The sequence below is a fragment of the Neophocaena asiaeorientalis genome, unplaced genomic scaffold, assembly GCF_003031525.2.
Source record: "Neophocaena asiaeorientalis asiaeorientalis breed wild unplaced genomic scaffold, Neophocaena_asiaeorientalis_V1.1 scaffold124, whole genome shotgun sequence".
NCBI classification, from domain to species: Eukaryota; Metazoa; Chordata; class Mammalia; order Artiodactyla; family Phocoenidae; genus Neophocaena; species Neophocaena asiaeorientalis.
The window spans coordinates 2,167,999-2,187,435 of NW_020174135.1; the positions used below are offsets into that span (position 1 = coordinate 2,167,999).

The window sequence follows — 19,437 nt, forward strand, 5'->3', positions numbered from 1 at the left end:
GAGGGGGGGGCGCGGGTGTAGACGCCGAGCCAGAGCGGCGGGGCTGTCCCCAACGGGTGTCCAGGTGTGGGCTCGGCCGGGCCCGGCGGCCGGGGTCGCGGGCAGAGCGTGGGAGGGGGGGAGGGTAGAGTTTCGGGTGAGAGGTGACAGAGGTCAAGGAGGCCGCCCCGGGCGGGCTGGGAACGCGCGCTGTTGGCGAGCTTTCGGGCAGGCAGGGGTCCCCACCAGCCTAAAGTGCTTCTTAATGACACACCTGGAGCCGAGCGGACGACTCCTGCCGTCCCCCCCTCTCCCCTCCCGCCCCACGAGCCGAAAACCAGTTTCCTTTTGAGCGCCGAGGGCGGCGACAGGCGACTCTCCGGGCTTCCGCCTTCCGGGGGGCCCGTCCCGGCTCGGGCCGCGCCGCCTGCGCCCACCTGCGCCCACCTGTGCGCCTGGCGCCCCCGGGCGGGAAGCCCCCTGGGCCCGGCGCCGGGTTGGGTGGCCCTTAGGGTGCCCTGTGAGCTGCACGATTCCCTGACATTCAGTGGCTCTGGGTCCTTTGGGCTGCTGGTGGCACTGACTCGTTTGTTTTAGCGTCTCCTTTCACCTCCTTTCAGAAGGCAGAGTGGGGCTGGGAACCACGTTTGCGTTTCTTTGGTGATCTCAGTAGGAGTCTGGCAGGAAATAAGCGCTTTCTGGTTCCTGGTTCTCTGTTTTCCAAATGCTACAACGTGAGAATCGCCAACGCCTGTTCAGTTTGCCTCTGCAGCTGTGGAAGGCACGGGCCACAGCCGGGATGTGCTGGGAGGGGTGTAAACACGGTGCAGGGGGGCCCCTGGCTGTTCTGGCCAGGGATACCCACACCTGGCCTAGAAAGAGAGATTTTCAGACGGAGGGAACTTTAGGGTGCGTCCTATTTAAGACCTGTGGGTTTTGGAGAAGACTTTAGCCCCCCAGCTCAGGGAGATAGTTTACAGAGTGACCCACAAGTCTGGGACCCCCCTGAATCGGGCTCAGTCCTGACCCCCCTTCTCCCTGGCAGGACCACCTCTGAGTGCTGGGGGCCTCCTCGGACGTGGTGACCCAGGTGCAGAGCCAGCGGGAGCCTGGGACAGAGCAGCTCTTCAGGGAGGGATGGGCCCAAAGAACCAGCAGGTGGGCCGCAGCCTCACAGCCGTGTTTCTCCCAACCCAGGAGAAGTGCCCGTCAGTCGTCGTATTTTTTTTTAAGTGGGATAAACCAAAACCTGAAGGGAGGGAATCCAGTTCAAAATTATTGTAAAGTGTTGGCTAACAGTCACTCCCAACGGCTTACCTGTTCTGAAATAACTCCCTTTATTAACTCAGGGTTAAACAAAAGCTGTTTGGTTCAAATCCACTTTAGAAACCTTTTGTTGTTTGACTTTTAGTTTCTCTTTAGATTCTTTAAAAATTTGACACAGTATCAGCCACCGTCTCTGTGCCTTTTCCACGCAGGTGTCCAGGTAGCATTTTTGACCACTTACAAGTTGCCAGGCTGTCTTCCTAGAGCAATGCATCACCTCACTGATAGGCGGGGTGCCCTGGGATCCCCTCATTTGATATAACCACCCTATCAGTACCCTCATTTTTACTGACTAGGAAACCAAGGCATGGAGACACCCAGGGTGCCCAGGACTCAGTTCTGGGAACTTGCCACCAGCCCTTTGTTGCTGCCCTGCAGGGCAAGTAGGACGCCTTAAAAAACCCACAGAGCTACCTTCCACTTCTCTGTCTGTTAAAATTCCACCGCTAATGAGCGGCCACGCCCAACAAAATATGCTTCCTTTTCAGGTTGATTAGCCTCGCAGGCTGCTGTCAGGTCTCTGTTAGTCATCTTTTCCTTAACTTCCTCAGTAAAGTTGACAGTAAAGGAGGAAAGACGGTTCTCTAATTCCTCAGTACGCTTTTTAGTAAGTAGTCATTAAGCGGGAAGACACTTCTCCTGGTCCGTGAGAGCCACTGAAGGAAGCTTAAATCAGCCCGAGTTTGGGGCCCCAGGAGGTGAGGTTGAAGCAACAGTAATTATACACAGGGAGACCCTGGTGGTCCCATTCAGCAGAGATGAGCAGAATTCAAACTCCACCTAAACATGTAGCTGTCAGGCTTTAGCCAGAGAAACGGAATCAATGGGAAATGCACAAGAGTGACTTATCGCAAGGAATTGGGGCTGGAGAGGCCGACCAGACAGGAGGCTGCAGCTCTCAGGCGTGATCTGAGGCCACACCCAGAGCTCACGCTGCAACCAGGAATAGGGAACAGTGCATATTCTGAAGCTTTTAGCAAAGTCTCAGAGTCAGTCATTGCTAAAAATTCATAAATATGGATCTGGACTCTGTGAACACCTCTGAGTAAGTGTGAGGCTCTATTATTAAAAAAAAAAAAAAAGATGGATGCCTAGAGAATGAGGATAAACAGACTTCGGTGAGGTATCTGGGATGTATCAAACATTCTAAAATTCAGCAATATAAAACAAACTGCCCAGTAGAAAAAGATGTGGCTGAACAGCCTGGCCTAGAAGAGAAAACCCAGATGGGCTAGTAAAATATGGAAAGGTGTTTAACCCACTAGTTCCCAGGGAGTCAAAAATCACGTCAAATGGGATAATTTTTCGTATCCATCATACTGGTAAAAATTTAAAATTCTGACTATACCAAGTACCGAGGAAGATGTAGAGAAGTGAGAACTCACGTTATCGTGAGTAGGAGTGTAAATAAAAACAGACACTTTAGAGAAGAATCCAGGAAAGCTGATGACGGACATTCCCTATGGCCTCGTGATTTCACTCCAAAGTTCACCCTCTAGGGAGAACCTGGTCTGAGCGCATAGGGCACATACAAAGGTTGCTCATGGAAGCAATTTTTTAAAACTTTTTATTTTGAGATAATTGTAGATTCACATGCAATTGTGAGAAATAATAGAGAGAGATCCATGTATGCTTCATCACATCTTGCAAAACTATAGACAGTATCACATCCAGGAGATGAACACTGGTGCAACCCATCAGCTGTGTTGAGATGTCAGATTTCGCTAGTTCACGTGTGTGTAGTTCTATGTAATTTTATCACACATGTACAATCGTGTGACCACTCACCTCAGGTAGGGACAGCTCCATCACAAATTCCCTAGGGCTGCCCTTTATGGCCACAGCCAGCTTCCCCCTTCTCCCTCCCTACGCTCTTGGCAACCACTAATCCGTTCCCCATTTTCTATAATTTCATCATTTCAAGAATGCTATTAAAGTAGAGTCATGCAACCTTTTGTGATTGGCTTTTTTCACTGACTGCAGTTCTCTTGAGATCTCTCCAAGTCCTTGAGTATACTGATAGCTTGTTCTTCTTTTATTGATGAGTAGTATTCCGTGGAATGGATGCCCACCCCGCTCCCATAGTGTTTTGGTTTTAAGCGTTTGCCCTTTGAGGGTTTCCAGTTTGGGGCTATTTGAGTAAAGCTGCTGTGACCGTCCACGTACAGGTTTTTGTGTGAACACAGTTTTCATTTCTCTGGGATAAATGCCCAAGCAAGAGCGCCCTTGCTGAGTCAAATAGCAAACACGTATTCCATTTCATGAGAAACTGCCCTCCTCTCTTCCAGAACGGCTGCACCGTTTTACATCCCACCAGCCAGGTGTGAGTGATCCAGGATCTCCACGACGGCCTTTGGCACCGTCACTGTTTTTTATTTGAGCCTCTAACAGGTGTGCGGCGATAACTTCACCGTGATTTTAGTCTGCGTTTCTCTCACGGATAATGATGCCCATCTTTCCGTGTGTGCGTCTGCCCTCTGCACATCGTCTCAACGAGCAGCCTGTTCTCGTCTTTGCCCTTTTTCTGATTGGGTTGTTCGGTCTCATTAGTTCCTTGTATGTTCTGAATACGGCTCCTGGTTGTGGTTTGCAGTTACTCTGTCAGTTTAGCTTGACTTCTACCTCTCCACAGAGTCTTCTGCAGGAAGGAAGTGTTTCATTTCGATGAGATCCAGTTTATTAATGTTTTCCTTTTATGGATTGTGATTTGGGTGTGAAATACAAGAACCCGTCACCTAGCCTGAGTCTGGAAGATTTTCTCCTTTTTTTTTCCCCCTACATGTTTTATGGTTCTACACTTCACACTGAAGTCTGTTGTCCATTTCCAGTTAATTTTGTATAAGGAGTGAGGTCTAGGTGGAGGGTTTTGGTTTTGGTTTGGTTTGGTTTTTGTGCCTATCTAGGAATGTCGAATTGCTCCAGGACTGTTTGTTGAAAAGATGATCCTTCGCCCATAGAATTGCTTTTGCATCTTTGTCAAAAATCGTGTCCCCATATTTGTGTGGGTCTATTTCTGGTTTCCCTGATCTGTTCCCTTGATCAAGGTGTCTGTTGCTGCACCAGGACCACACTGTGCTGATTTCTGTGGCTGGAGGGTGAACCTCACCACCAGGTAGCGTGAGTCCTTCCCCTTCTTTCTTTATCAAAATCCTGTTAGCTGTGCTGGCTCCTGCACCGTTCCATATGTTTTAGAATAAGCTTGTTTGTGTCTACAAAACGCTTGGTGGATTTTTTATAGGAATTTCATATTCCAAATCTGTAGATGGACTTGGGGAGAATTAATGGTTTTACCGTGTGGAGTCTTCCACGCTGTGATCACAGGTTGTCTCTGTTTATTTAGATGTGCTTTTGTCTCTTTCATCAGTATTTTGTAATTTTCAGCGTATAGATTCTGAATCTGTGGGGTTTTTTAAAGAGTATACCTAAATATTTCTCCTTTTTTGAGTTATTTTTAAATACTGTCATGTTTTTAACTTCAGTTTCTACATGTGTGTTGTTAGTTTACACAAATGTGGATGGTTTCTGTGTGCTGACCTTGTGTCCTGCGACCTTGCCCAACTCCCTCACTATGTGTCTAGATTTCGGGGGTAGATTTCCTTGTGATATCCATGCAGACCTTCATGTTACCTGTAAATGGGAAAGTGTTACTTCTCCCTTTCCAATCTCTATCCTTTCTAGTTTCTTTTTCTTGTTGTGTTGTACTGGTACTTCCAGTGCTCTGTTGAAGAAGAGTTGCAGGAGTGGACATCCTTGCCTTGTTCCTGATCAGAAGGGTAAAGCATTCACTTTTTCACCAAGTATGATGTAGCTATAGGGTCTTTGTAGAAGTTCCTCATGACATCGAGGTAGTTCCCCTCTATTCCTAACTTGCTGAGAGGTTTTGTCATGAATGGGTCTCGGATTTTGTCAAATATTCTTTCAGTCAGTTGACAGGCTCCTGTGATTTTCCCTCTTTAACCTGTTAGTATGATGGATTATACTGATTAAGGTTCATGTCCGTGTTGAACCAACCTTGCGTGTCTGAAATAAATTCCACTTGGTCATCTGTATAATTTTTTTATATGTTGCTGGATTCACTTTGCTAGTATTTTGTTGAGGATTTTTGCTCCTAAGTTCATGAGAGAGATTGGTCTGTGGTTTTCATTCTTTGTACAGTCTTTGCTGGTTTTGATATCAGGGTAATATGAGCCCCATAAAGATGAGCTGGGAAGTGTTCCCTCCTGTTCTAATTTCGGAAAGCGTTTATGTAAAAATGGCATTAATTCTTCTTTAAATGTTTGGTAGAAATTTCCAGTGAAACCATCTGGGGCTGGAGATTTCTTTGGAGGGGCATTTTCTAATTACACATACAGTTTCATTAATAGTTGTAAGATTAGTCAAGTTATATATCTCATCTTGGTTGAATCTTGGTAGTTTGTGGCTTTCGAAGAATTGGTTCATTTCTTGTCAACTGTAGAATTTATGAGTGCGCTGTTCACAGAATCCTTTATTATCCTTTTAACGCCACGGGGTCTGTAGCGACATCCCTAGTTTTAGCGCTGATAGTGATGATTTCTGTCTTCTCTCCTTTTATGTGAGCATCTTGCTAGAGCATGATCCATTTTACTGATTTTTTTTTCAGAGAACTAGCTCTTTGTTTAATTGATTTTTCCCTATTTTCCTGTTTTTGGTCTCATTGGTTTCTGTTCTTATCTTTACTATTTCCTTCCTTCTACTTTCTTTGGATATATTTAGGTTTTTTGGTTTGGTTTGGTTTTTTAGTTTCGTCAGTTAGAACTTAGATGATTATTATTGTTTTTTGCAGTACGCGGGCCTCTCACTGTTGTGGCCTCTCCCGTCGCAGAGCACAGGCTCTGGACGCACAGGCTCCGCGGCATGTGGGATCTTCCCGGACCGGGGCACGAACCCACGTCCCCTGCATCGGCAGGCGGACTCTCAACCACTGCGCCACCAGGGAAGCCCAGAACTTAGATTATTGATTTGAGTACCTTTCCTCTTTTCAATGTCAGCATTTTAGTCCTATAAATTTCCCTCTCGGCACTATTTTGGCTGTGCCCACGTATTTTCTTTCAAATGGTTTAAATGTTTATTGAATCGAGATTTTGTGTGTCCAAGATCAGGTCAAAAAGTGAACAAAATGTGGAAAGGGTTGGCTGGTTGATGGCTCCCAGAAAGAGAGCTGAGGTTCAAGGTGGAGCTCTGCCAGGCTCCGTGCGGTGTGGGGTCAGGTCTCAATACAGGTCAAAATCAAAGCAATAGATTGAATGGAAAGCAGACAAGTTACAGATGAATAAATACAGTATCATCCTATTTACTGAAAAATTTTAAATACACAAAAGAACACACTACCTGTCGTGATCACACAGAGATGAAATAAATACAGAAATCACGCAAAGTGGGCTATCCATCAACCTCAGGAAGCTGCTTACCTGTGTCTGAGGAAGGATGGATTTGTATGAAGGGAAGGGAATTTGTTTTATTTCTGAAACATTTTGAGATTTTAGACAAAGAAAGGAATGTGTCACTTTTTTTGAGGGAAAAGTTAAGCCAGCTGTGTACTTTTTTTCTGTACCTTTTGTTTGTAATAATGAATCACTTATGTTAACAATAAAGAAGCCAATGCCAAGTTTGGGGGTATGACACTAAAGAAGATGAAATGGTGGAAAAGCTGGGAAGATTAATAGCCTCAAAGAAGAACCTGGAAGTAGGTTGGGGTAAAGTTACTAAAATTAGGTAAAAGCAGGAGCAAAGAAAAAGAGATTTGGGGAACTTCCCTTGTCCCCATCATCATTTGTAAACGGGGTACAAACAAGGAAAACTAGAAGCGGAGTTAAGTAGGGTGATCTTAGAAAAAGAGCTGTGCCCTGTGAACCAGCCACGGGCTGAGATTTCGGGGGGGCGGGGGGGAGGGGGAAGTTGGGCGCCTCGCCTGGCCCTGCTTTCAGCCTGTGAATTCAGCTTGCGATCAGCTGTCTTTCTTTTAAGAACCATTTACATCTGTCTGCGTAAACATGAAGGACGTGAGGGGGAACTAGCGCATTGGGACCCAGCTGGTTTTCCTTCTTTGCTGTCTGAATTTTTCCTGAGTCCCTCAGGTGCATAAGTTTGGCCTCTAAGTACCGTTCAGCGTGTTTTAAATAGAGGTCAGCAAACCAGGACCTCCCTTCTCGCGCCTCCCTGGCCCTGGATGCGTCCGCAAGTCCACAGGTCCCCCTCCCGTGAGCACCGGACGGCCTCCCCGGCCCAGGGGGCCTCTGCTCCTTTCCACTCACCCCCTCCAGACTCGCGGTGTCGGCACCAGTGTCTGCGGCCAGCGACTGGTCTACAGGGGCCACCGGCCACAGGCAAGTGCAAGGACACTGCGGTGGCCGAGGAAGGGTCTATAATTGATTTCCTGTAGAATCATTTCACTTTCTTTAAGAGTGAGGGGGATAACATTCAGCTCACCCTTTTTCCAAGGTGAGAGAAGGAAAATGAGGTTTTATTCACAGTAAGTGATTAACCAAATTTCATGCTTCGTTCTATATTAGAGACTAATATACAGAGCGTGGAAAGACAGGTCCCAGAGGCAGCTGAGGGCCTGGAAGGTGGTCACCCCGACACACACACACACACACACCCCCCACGCGCTCACGGCTGGAGTCCGCACGTGACGGCTGGTGTGGGGTTGGCAGCCTTGCACGTTAGAGCAGCATCTTGTACAGTAAGAACTACCCCTCCTTCGCCGAATGCAGTTATGCCTGAGCTTTAATCCTCTGTACTTCTCAACCCAGGAGTTTATTTCCGTGTGATATCTGTTGTTTCAAACGTGCGTATATATATATATGTATATAATGACGTAGCTAAAACCCACTAAGAAGCCTAACTGATCTCTCCCACCACTCAGACAGACTTCTTTTCTTTCTTTCTCCTTATATGGTTTTCAGTTTCTTTCTTTTTTTTAAATTGAAGTAGAGTTGTTTTACAGTGTTGTGTTAGTTTCTGGTGTACAGCAAAGTGATTCAGTTATGCATATATAGACATATTCTTTTTCAGATTCTTTTCCCTTATAGGTTATTAAAAAATATTGAGTAGAGCTCCCTGTGCTACACAGTAGGGCCTTGTTGTTTACCTATTTTAAATATAGTCATGTGTACCTGCTCATCCTAAACTCCTAATTTATCTCCCCACCCTCTTTCCCCTTTGGTAACCGTAAGTTTGTTTTCTGTCTGTGAGTCTGTTTCCAGACAGACTCATTTTCTAAAGGGACACAGAATAAATGCAGTGATGATGTCTGGACAGGCCCTGTCAGCATCCTGGGGTAAGACGGTCTGCCCAGAAGGGGGAGGCCCTCCTGCCCCCGCCGGCTGGGGAGCCAGGTAAGGTCTGTTCCCCAGCAACCCTCTGAATCGAACGACATCCTCACCCTGTTACAGGTGAGGAAACGTGAGTTCTTGGCACTCAGCAGATCTGGGGGGTCGTGTGAAGCCCAGGGCGTCCTCTGCTCTGTCCAGCGACGTGTGTGACGGCCAGCGACGCTCACCCTGTGCTCCTGGGCTCTCAGCACATTTCCAAATCCAGTCGTCCCTACACCTGTGGCAGGCTGCACTGTCTCAAGTCAGTGTCCCCCGGGTGGGAGGGGCGTTGGGCCCCGGCCAGCCCCAGGCCTTGTCCCCAAGCTGGTCACGAGTGCTGGGGACCAATCAGAAACCAGGGGCTTTTTATTATTATTATTTTTTTTATTTTTGGCTGCACTGGGTCCTCGTTGCTGCGTGCGGGCTTTCTCTAGTTGCATCGAGCGGGGGCTACTCTTCGTTGCCGTGCATGGGCTTCTCATTGCGGTGGCTTCTCTTGTTGCGGAGCACGGGCTCTAGGCGCGTGGGCTTCAGTAGTTGTGCCACGTGGGCTCAGTAGTTGTGGCTCGCGGGCTCTAGAGCGCAGGCTCAGTAGTTGTGGCGCACAGGCTTACTTGCTCTGCGGCAGGTGGGATCTTCCTGGACCAGGGCTGGAACCCGTGTGCCCTGCATTGGCAGGAGGATTCTCAACCACTGCGCCACCAGGGAAGCCCAGGGGCTTTTGTTTTAAAATGAGCTCCTTTTTAAAGGAAGGAATTGCTATGAAAATACGCGAGAACGGCGTTTCTTTTAGTGGTGATGTGATGCCTCACATCAAAGCTGACGCTGGTTTTGAAAAGGGGTCAGTGGCTGAAAGCTGGTGACGAGGCGGGTGGCGCCCTCCAGAGTGTGAGGGAGCTTCTCTGAGGCCCCAAACCGCAGCTTTTTACAGGAAATGAGTTTCTGCTCAGAGCCCCTTGGCAGTTGTTTTCCTTGGTATGTGTTGTAAATTTTGAAATGCAAAAAGAGCTGCAGGAGCCATTCAGTACGTTCTACTGAACACACGGGTTTTTCACATCACGCTGATTCTGACTACATGGTGATTAGGCTTGGGTTTGGTTGATACCTCCCCAGTGTTAAAACCGTCTAGAAAACAGAGACTGGTGTTGATGCTTCTTCTGAAAGTGAGTTGACTTGCTTGCATCTTACACCAGGTTTTGCTCTGATCGGTGGTCAACATTCAGTGCTGACCACGCTGACGGCAGCTCTGAGTGACCCGCAGGGAGTGCCAGGCCATGCCCTGCGCCCTGCAGGCGACATCTGAGTACTGAGGGTTCCGTGGCAGCCCAGGGTCCCCACTGGTGAGGGCTGCAGCTCAGCTCGGGGGCCCCCGGGGTCTGCCCGGCCCTGTGACCAGCGGCTCCCCGGCTGGACTGAGGCTTCCTATGAGTCATGGCTGGAGAGGCAGGCAGAGCCACTGGGGTGGCACGCCTCACTGTCATTTGGTTTCCTGAAATGTTTACTTCAGAGAGTGACTCCTGCAGTCAGATTTCCTTTTGTTTCACGGGACCTGGGGGCAGGAGGCTGGAAGCAGGTGAGGGTTTGATTTTTGTCAGAGGGTGGGGAGCCTGGTGGCCCCACCATCCTTGATGTTTTGAGCAAAGAGAGCGCTTGTGCTGGCCTTGTTCACCACTGATAGTGGGCGTCGGCCCCGCCTTTTGGGGTGTCAGGGGACAGAGGATCTCCCTGCAGGCCACATCCGACCCGCCCCTGCAGTTAGCAGCGTCTGTCACCGCAGCCCCAGGGGCAAAAAGTTCCTCGGCCTCGCCTACACCGGCCACCAGACTAACCAGCGAGGAAGGAAAGCTAGATGGCGCTCACCTCCATCCGGAGTCTGATTGGATACCTGCCCGAATCAGTGCAGACGGCTGCAGGGCCGGGATTGGCTGGGGGGCAGGATACCCAGCGCCCCAGCGAAGTGTCTGCCGTGGCCAGTGCCTGGCTCCGAGCCTTCCGCGGGGCTGTGGACTGGGATGGCGCCTAACGATCCCCTGGTGGTCTGCCAGCCACCTGCATGCGTGTTGTCCAGAATACTCATTAAATGCAGAGTCCTAGGCCCGGGGCTCTGGACACCACACCACAGCCGCGGGGCCCAGGCCCACGAGTGTGTAGTCTGATGAGCTCCAAGTGATGAGGCCCCTGCTCAGTGAAAGACAGAAATGCGTGCGGAGTGCCCGATGTGTGTCTTGGTGACACAGATTTACCTGAACGCACCTGCCTGTGCTCACAGACATCCACTTTAACACGATCAAGAAACTATATTTCGCTGATAAACTGACTTTATGTTTGAAGAATGACTCATGGAAAATAGCGTTCTATACTGATGATATGTTCTTTATTATTTTTATTTTTTAATTAATTAATTTTTATGTTTGGCTGCCTTGGGTCTTCGTTGCTGCGTGCCGGCTTTCTCTAGTTGCGGCAAGCGGGGGCTGCTCTTCGTTGTGGTGTGCAGTCTTCGCATTGTGGTGGCTTCTCTTGTGGAGCACGGGCTCTAGGTGCGCTGGCTTCAGTCGTTGTGGCACACGGGCTCAGTAGTTGTGGCGCACGGGGCTTAGTTGTTCTGCGGCATGTGGGATCTTCCCGGACCAGGGCTCGAACCCGTGTCCCCTGCATTTGGCAGGCGGATTTTCTTTTTTAACATCTTTATTGGAGTATAATTGCTTTACAATGGTGTGTTAGTTTCTGCTGTATAACAAAGTGAATCAGTTATATGTATATACGTATATCCCCATATCTCCTCCCTCTTGCGTCTCCCTCCCTCCCACCCTCCCTATCCCACCCCTCTAGGTGGTCACAAAGCACCTAGCTGATCTCCCTGTGCTGTGCGGCTGCTTCCCACTAGCTATCTACTTTACACTTGGTAGTGTATATATGTCCATGCCACTCTCTCATTTCGTCCCAGCTTACCCTTCCCCCTCCCCATATCCTCAAGTCCATTCTCTACGTCTGCGTCTTTATTCCTGTCCTGCCCCTAGGTTCTTCAGAACCTTTTTTTTTAGATTCCATATATATGTGTTAGCATACGGTGTTTGTTTTCTCTTTCTGACTTACTTCACTCTGTATTATCGTTTGTTTTTGATACTCCATTTAGAGGGTGACATTTTCTTTCCTGCCTGTGAACGCTAGCGTATCTGACAAGGAATATTTAGGGATATGCATGGTCTCCATCCTGGTTTCTCGGTTAGTTGGAACCTAACATTTTTGCTAAACTTGCTTTGAAAGCAAAAAACACAGAGCTGTGTGGCAGGCTTCCCAAATAGTGCAAACGCACAATTGATTCTTTAAAATTCTCTCATTCTCTAGGATGGGCAGAAGGCCACACCGTGCCTTTCCGATGCACCCACATAAAACAGACGCGTCTGGGGCCCTGAAAGTGCTGTATGGTATTATTAGGGAGCTCAGGGATCCACAGATAGGTTTCCCAAGGCCCAGTATTTGCTGAACACACTGCTAGATGTATAAACAAAACTCAGGTTTCCCGATGAGGGGGCTGTGCTGGCGGGGGGCAGGGGGGGGACTCAGTAGCTGCTTCTAATCCCCCCAGCAGCCCTGTGCCTCCCCTGCAGCCTGTCTGGGAATTCTCTGGCCTCTTCCCGGAATTCCTGGCTGGGGTTAGGGTTAGGATGGATGGCTCCTTCAGGGCAGTTCCCTCACCCTGTTTCCAGGATGCCCACCTTCCCCACATGGCTTTTCACAGCAGTAGCTCTGTTCTCTGGTTCTGATCACGTTCAGTTTATAAGGGGTTAGATGTTCCATTCCGCACTTACGTTCTGGGACAGGTAACTAGGTTTTCCTCGCCTCACGTCATCTGCGTGGTGCTCAGGGGTGGTGTTTGTTGCATCCCTAGGTGGCTGCTTCCACTGACCCTAATCATCACCATCCAGCTGATGGACATGAGAGTCTGAATTTTGCCGAAGTCATTTGCCCAAGTCTGTTCTTCAGCACCCAGGAGAACGTGGGACATGATTTATTCAGCTCCCTGTGTTGCCTTACAAGACCAGATAAAGCAGGAACTTAATAAAATAAACAAAAATGACTCTCATATTTTAGGAGCTAGGTTTCTCTTGATGTGGTAGGAGGGCAGGGTGTGCTTTGGTTGTTTTCATTCTGGTTCTTTCGGATGTCTGAAAACGTGATAGCCTCGGACTAGCTGAGACCAGGGATTTATGAAGTGGAATCCCCAGCTGCCGTTGTCTTCCTAGAAATAGAAAGAGGATAAAATATATTTCAGAGTCAGGCCTAATGCATCTCTACCTTCGATGCATCATTTTATACAGCTCTAGGGAAGGCGCTGTCCCTTTTAAAAGGCAGGCGATGATGATTCTTTTATTCCGTCATTATCTCTGTATGTCAAGACTTATTATTTTTTTTTTTTTTTGTGGTACGCGGGCCTCTCACTGTTGTGGCCTCTCCCGTTGCGGAGCACAGGCTCCAGACGCGCAGGCTCAGCGGCCACGGCTCACGGGCCCAGCCGCTCCGTGGCATGTGGGATCTTCCCGGACCGGGGCACAAACCCGTGTCCCCTGCATCGGCAGGCAGACTCTCAACCACTGTGCCACCAGGGAAGCCCCCAGACTTATTTTTGAAGAGAGAAGGCTTTAAACCAGATATTAAAAGCTAGCCTGGAATTTCCTTGGCGGTCCAGTGGTTAAGACTCTGCCCTTCCACTTCAAGGAGCCTGGGTTTGTTCCCCGGTTGGGGAACTAAGATCCCTCATGCTGTGTGGCTCAGCAAAAAAAAAAAAAAAAGCTAGCCTGATTCATTTCAGACGTTGTTTGGAAATTGTTATGTGAAAGGAAGGAGGACATAGAGGTGCTGACCTGGCAGACAGCCTTTCTGAAGAGGCAGTGCAATGCCGTGTTTAAAGCCACATTACATAGTAGCCCTAACACTATTTACACAGATATTTTTTACATAGGATTAGTAACACCAAAATAAAATGTGGGATGGGAAATTAAAGTAAATTTTAATGTGAAGGTAGGTTAAAACCTGGACAAATTTTCACACCCTTTTTTAAAAAAAATTTTGTTTATTTTTGGCAGCGTTGGGTCTTCGTTGCTGTGCGCGGGTTTCCTCTAGTTGCAGCGAGCGGGGGCTACTTTTCGTTGTGATGCACGGGCTTCTCATTGCAGTGGCTTCTCTTGTTGCGGAGCATGGGCTCTAGGAGCGCAGGCTCAGTAGTTGTGGCTCGCAGGCTCTAGAGGATAGGCTCAGTAGTTGTGGCACGTGGGCTCAGTAGTTGTGGCTCGTGGGCTCTAGAGAGCAGGCTCAGTAGTTGTGGCGCACGGGCTTAGTTGCTCCGCGGCATGTGGGATCTTCCCGGACCAGGGCTAGAACCCGTGTCCCCTGCATTGGCAGGCGGATTCTTAACCACTGTGCCACCAGGGAAGCCCTCACACCCTTTTTTAAAAAAACACATTTGGGGCTTCCCTGGTGGCGCCGTGGTTGGGGGTCCGCCTGCCGATGCGGGGGGCGTGGGTTTGTGCCCCGGTCCGGGAAGATCCCACATGCCGCAGAGCGGCTGGGCCCGTGAGCCGTGGCCGCTGAGCCTGCGCGTCCAGAGCCTGTGCTCCGCGGCAGGAGGGGCCACGGCAGTGAGAGGCCCGCGTACCGCAAAAAAAAAAAAAAACCGAACACACATTTGTTCATGGAGGTAGAAAAGGTCCCAGGTGTCATTTCCGTGTGGGCTCATGTGGTACAATCATCACAGAGTCCGAAATCTCTGAGACCTAACTTCAGTTGCTTTCATGACTTGTGCTGAAGGAGAGTCTGAAAAATGTGCCCTGGACTCAATCCAGAGTTTGCTACTGACCTCTTTCCACGGAGCTGCCCTTAGTTACCGTAATGCCCATAATCCAGCGGGGCTCTGAGGGTGGTTCAGATCCCACTATTTCCCTGTCCTTTTCTTAGATTAACGTTCCCAGCCACTCTCTCTGGAATTTTCTGCACAGAGCTGGGGTGGGTTTCGTGACTAATTACAGATGTTCTAGGGTACGTGATGGAGACCCCGGGGAGGCAGGTATAGAAACGCAGAGAGGAAAGAGGCAGGGGGTGTTCATTCACCCCTCAAAGCAGGTGAAGCCCGGACCGGAACTCCAGAACGTCATTTGCTGCCCATTTTGGTAATGGCTTTATCTGCAAGGCCAGCTGATGCCCCGAGGACCAGGCTCAGGGGACCACAGCCAGACTCCAACCAGCCACATCCATCTGCTGTAATTTTCTTTCTAAATGACTTTTGAGAACTTTTAGGCAGTGTTCTTCTGCACTGTCAATCTGATAAGCCTGGGGAAAACAAAGGCTGGTGATAAGTAGCTTATGAATATTATGTGAAAACCCAAAGCAAAAATTCCCGGCCCCCAAAATCTAGAGGCTGATTTCTTCTGACGCTTTCCGTGTGAGTCCAGATTGGGTGTTTGGGTCTGTTTGTAAACGCCGTCAGGACACCAGCGCAGTTTGGGATCCTGAGGACTGTTGGGGGGCCAGATCCCACCTCACTGTCTTGGAGAAGCTTTTTCTAGGATAGACATAGACTTCTGAAGTGAACTTCTACCCCGTCCTTCTCAGCGCATTATGAGCTGTCTTAGGCCACTCAGGCTGCTGTAACAGAAAACCACAGACCGGGGGCTTGTAAACAACAGACATTGATTTCTCACAGTTCTGGAGGTGCGAGTCCAAGATCAGGTGCCGGCAGATTCAGTGTCTGGTGGGAACCCAGTTCCTGGATCGCAGCCAGCATCTCTGCACTGTGTCCTCACGTGGGGCAGGGGTGGTTTGCTTTCAGAGAACTGTGATAAGGTCTGTGAGGTACATTGGGTGGGACAGGAAGGCAGACTCTTTTCTTCAGGTTCACTGTCGAGTTGGCCATGTCGACCGACCGACCGGTGAACTGTGACGTGACGTGGGTGGTCTGTGTGCTGTAAGCCAGGGGGCGGGAGGGAGCCTGGGGAGAGCCTGAGGCTCTCCGAGGTCAGCTGTCACATGCGTTCCTGAAGGTCCGTGTGGCTTCTTAAGCTGCCCACCCCCTGTTCCAGCCGTAAAATGGTCTTTCTTTTTGGCTTGTGCACGTGCGTGTATGTGTGTTTATTTTGGGGGTGGTTGTTTCGGTGATGTTGGTAGCTGTTTACTATGTTCTGAACACAGAGTGTTACAAGAACGTTTTTGACGTGAGAAATAAAAATGATTGTCTACAGAAACCAGGCGTAAACGCTGGGGCCCTGGTGGAGAAAGAGGCAGAAGAATAGAGGCGGGTGGGGGAGGAAGAGGGAGAGAAACAGAGTGAGGAGGCTGAAGGGATGGTCTTTCATTTAGTCCCAGGCTTCTCTCTCAGGTCCTTGTTTTATATGCGAGTTCCTTGCTCTTCCACATTTGCTCTCTGGGTTTTGTTTAAAGGCAAAGCAGCAGAGTCCCAGTCTGTCCTTCCAGCTCTGTGCTGCCCCCGCCCGCCTTTTAGGGCTGGTGGTATCAGTTTGGTCTCTGCGGGGAGGATGGGCAGGGTCCACACCCCGTGACGAACCATACCCGCCACGGAAGGGCGGCCCGGAGGAAGCCATCGGCCGCCAGTTGTGGGTTCCCTGGCGGGTCTGGGGGGTGGGGAGGTAGTGCCCTTCAGCCGCTCAGCAGCAGGTTCATTCTGTCTCGCATTTAGTGGCTCCCGGGAAGGAAATGAGGGTGCCCCTTTGGAGTGTTCACCATCTCCTGTTTCATTACCTTGTTCAGTTATTCCATTCCGGGGACACCCTGTCTCACTCCCTTGATCAGTCAAACCCTCCAGGTTCCCCTCAGCTCAGAGGTTAAAGCAGCCCTTTCTGGCTGGTGCACATCCCCAAGCGTCTCTGTCTTACTGTTCATTCTTCTAGAAGGTATGGTTAGGCCGCCTCCAAACATAAACCGTGCTCATAAGTGCCTGGTGGTTCCTCAGCCGACCCTGGCAGTTGGTATATTTCATCCCCAAGGTCCCATGGAGCCCCTTCAGCATGTAATTCGCCAGGAGCCCCTTCAGCATGTAATTCGCCAGTAACTAGAGGCTGAGAGCCATTTGGGTCCAGCTAAGGGGTTAAGTACAAAGTGTAACAGTAGTAATAACAGTGAAGTTCATTTACCCTTAAAGCCTGGTAAAAAGCTACGGCTCCGTTAAGGGTTAATGGCAAAGTACATGGAATTTTGAAAACATTGCTTTAGTGATTTGCAAAAGCAGAGAAGCAAAAGTTACCGCCCTGGTAGTAGCAGAATTTTAATTCTGCTGCCAAAAGTACACATTAATCCACTCTTGTCTGGGATGACTGTACATGGATTCAGTGGGTAGATGTTAAAACACTGACCATGGGCTCAATGCTCACCTGATCCGTCTCTGTGACCCAGGGTGACCTCAGCCCCTGGATCCTTCTCAGCCCCTCCCCACAGATGCCATCCCGCTGGTGTTTGTACTGTCAATATTCACACATACACAAGTGCAAACAGGACAGAGAAAAAAATTACTCTAAGCTACTGTACATGAAAAATTGCACCCGAGACAGATAAGAAAGACAAATTGCCCTCTGGCTCTCTACTGATCATGAATCAGTATATTCACTGAACATTTTTATTACAAGAAAGTTGAACTTTGACAGTTACGATATCGGTGGATGATTAGCCCTTCGGGATCGGGATCATAATTAACTCCTTATTCGTCTCATTCCGCGGTCTGTGCCTTATGTAACATACAAGCCATTCTCTAAGGAAGGGAAGAGAAGGCCCTTGTGTTGTGAATGGGTTGTCAGGGGCCAGGGGATTTCGAGTCTGTTACCTTATTGAATGCCTCAATATGAATGAATGCACTGCAGGTATTATCATCCGATTTTACAGATGAGAAGTCAGAAGCTCCGAGAACTAAATTTCTAAGCTCTTCAGTAAATAGTAATTGGCAGGCATGGAATTAAAGCCAAAATCATTCCTTGCATACACTTTTCACCAGCTGTTACGGCAAGACACGAGGCAGGAAGTTAGGAGAGTCGCTGTCATTTTCCTCATTAAACGTGTGTATCCACGCACAGGTGTTTATGAAGAATGAGTTACTGGAATGCAGCTGTTTTCTCAAGGGTGCTTGTTAGAGCAAAGCCTTCTCTTTATCATGTTGATTAATAATCTAGAAATGGGTGACATCTTAGACCTACTGGAACACTTGTTTCCACGTAAGACATACTCATAACGTAAAAAACGTCCAGCTGATCCCTATTTTTACCTATGATATATTCCTAGAATGGGAATAAAGCATACAGGGTTATTCCTATAATTCCGTAACTAAGGGATAAAGGAAATCACTGTGAAACTAACCCCGTATCTCCATAAAAACATTAATTTTAGGGTTGCTTTTAGGAACACGGACGCTGAGCACGAAAAACAAAAAACAAAACTCTTGTACGATCTGCAGAATCTTATGAAACCAAAGCCTGAAGAGCTATAAGTCTGTGAGAAAAGTACACCAGTGACCGTTTCCTGGAACATGGACATAAATACAACCAGACAGGTTGGTTCCTAATGAGCCCAAACGAACAGTGAGTGCAGACACCACGAGGAACCCCGCCCCATCACGCGTGTGACCACGCGGGTTACCGCCCTGACGCTCCTCCCAGCCCAGAGGTCAGCACTGCCCACGGTGATCCCCTCCCATTTCCGAGGGTTTTAGCAGGCGGTAGGATGCTCTGGGGGCCACAGCTCTATCTAGGGGGACTTGCATTGAGGCCTTCTCTCTCCCACAATAAACCTACTGAGGCAGAGATTTCACGATAATCCCGTTGCCTGTGAAAATGCACCCAAAGGTACTGGAGGAATAGGCAGCTTAGCCTGTTCGTGTCTGCAGCCTCCGACGGGTCTCGAGTCTCCGCCTCACTTTTCCCTTCTCGCCGCCCATCCCCCACCCACTCTAGTCTGGAAACAGGAGAAGTCACGCTGCTTCCTGTGAGGTTGCTCATGGGCTCGTGTAGGACATCACCTCTGGGCTTCTCAGGCACCGGTGTGCTCACCCCTTTCTCATCTCTTGACCTGGGAGTTTAAGAGCGGATGTCCACACATAGGGGAGGCCACGTAAAGGTCTCTGCAATAGGTGTGCAATCATAGGTAGCTAGACGGCTAGAAGATGTTTTCTCAGCTGATCACCACCCACCCTGGGCACCCTGTGCAAGGGACGAGAAAGGCAGGAGCCGTCAGCCCTAGAGCTCACCCTGACCCCAACCTTGACCCCAACCCTGACCCCAACACTGACCCCAACCCTGACCCCAACCCTGACCCCCAACCCTGACCCCAACCCAGGCCCTAACCCTGACCCCAACCAACCCTGACCAGCCCCTACTTCATTCTCACCGCAGCCAGCACAGTGAAGGAGCTTTTATTGCTTCCGCTTGACAGGAAACCGAGGTTCAGAGAAGTGGAGTGACTTGCCCCAGGTCACCCCCCAGGAGCCTGGATTGGGACCGAGGTCTCATCTGCCATGTTCACTCTAGAAGTCAGGACTTCCAGTAGAAGGCAGGTGGTTAAAATGCTCAGAGCAACGTGTTTTCACCTCCATGCCCCCAGCATTTCAGCTTCCCCATTCACACACACTCCTCTCCACCCAACGTGACTCCTTTACAGTGTCCACCAAAGTGATACGGGTGGTCTTAGCTGCATTAGGGGCACGTTGTTGAAAACAGATCCAAGCAGCTGAGACTGGATTGCGTTCCAGTGAATCTGGGTTACTAACCCGCACTCACGTGCTTAATTTTTACTGCCCCCCCCCCACCCC

The 19,437-nt window shown here is 49.3% G+C and overlaps 1 protein-coding gene across 2 annotated transcripts in view; it reads left to right on the top strand.

Moving 5' to 3' along the window:
- The first annotated feature begins 825 nt into the window (after positions 1-825).
- MBP (myelin basic protein) overlaps positions 826-19,437 on the top strand; it is a 113,344-nt gene continuing 94,732 nt past the window's right edge. The window contains exon 1 of one of the 2 annotated variants that reach the window (XM_024754794.1): positions 826-1,137. The gene's annotated coding sequence lies outside the window, so the exon portion shown is untranslated. Of the gene's footprint in view, positions 1,138-18,163; positions 18,184-19,437 lie in introns of those variants that run through there. The other variant, XM_024754793.1, reaches the window with a different exon arrangement.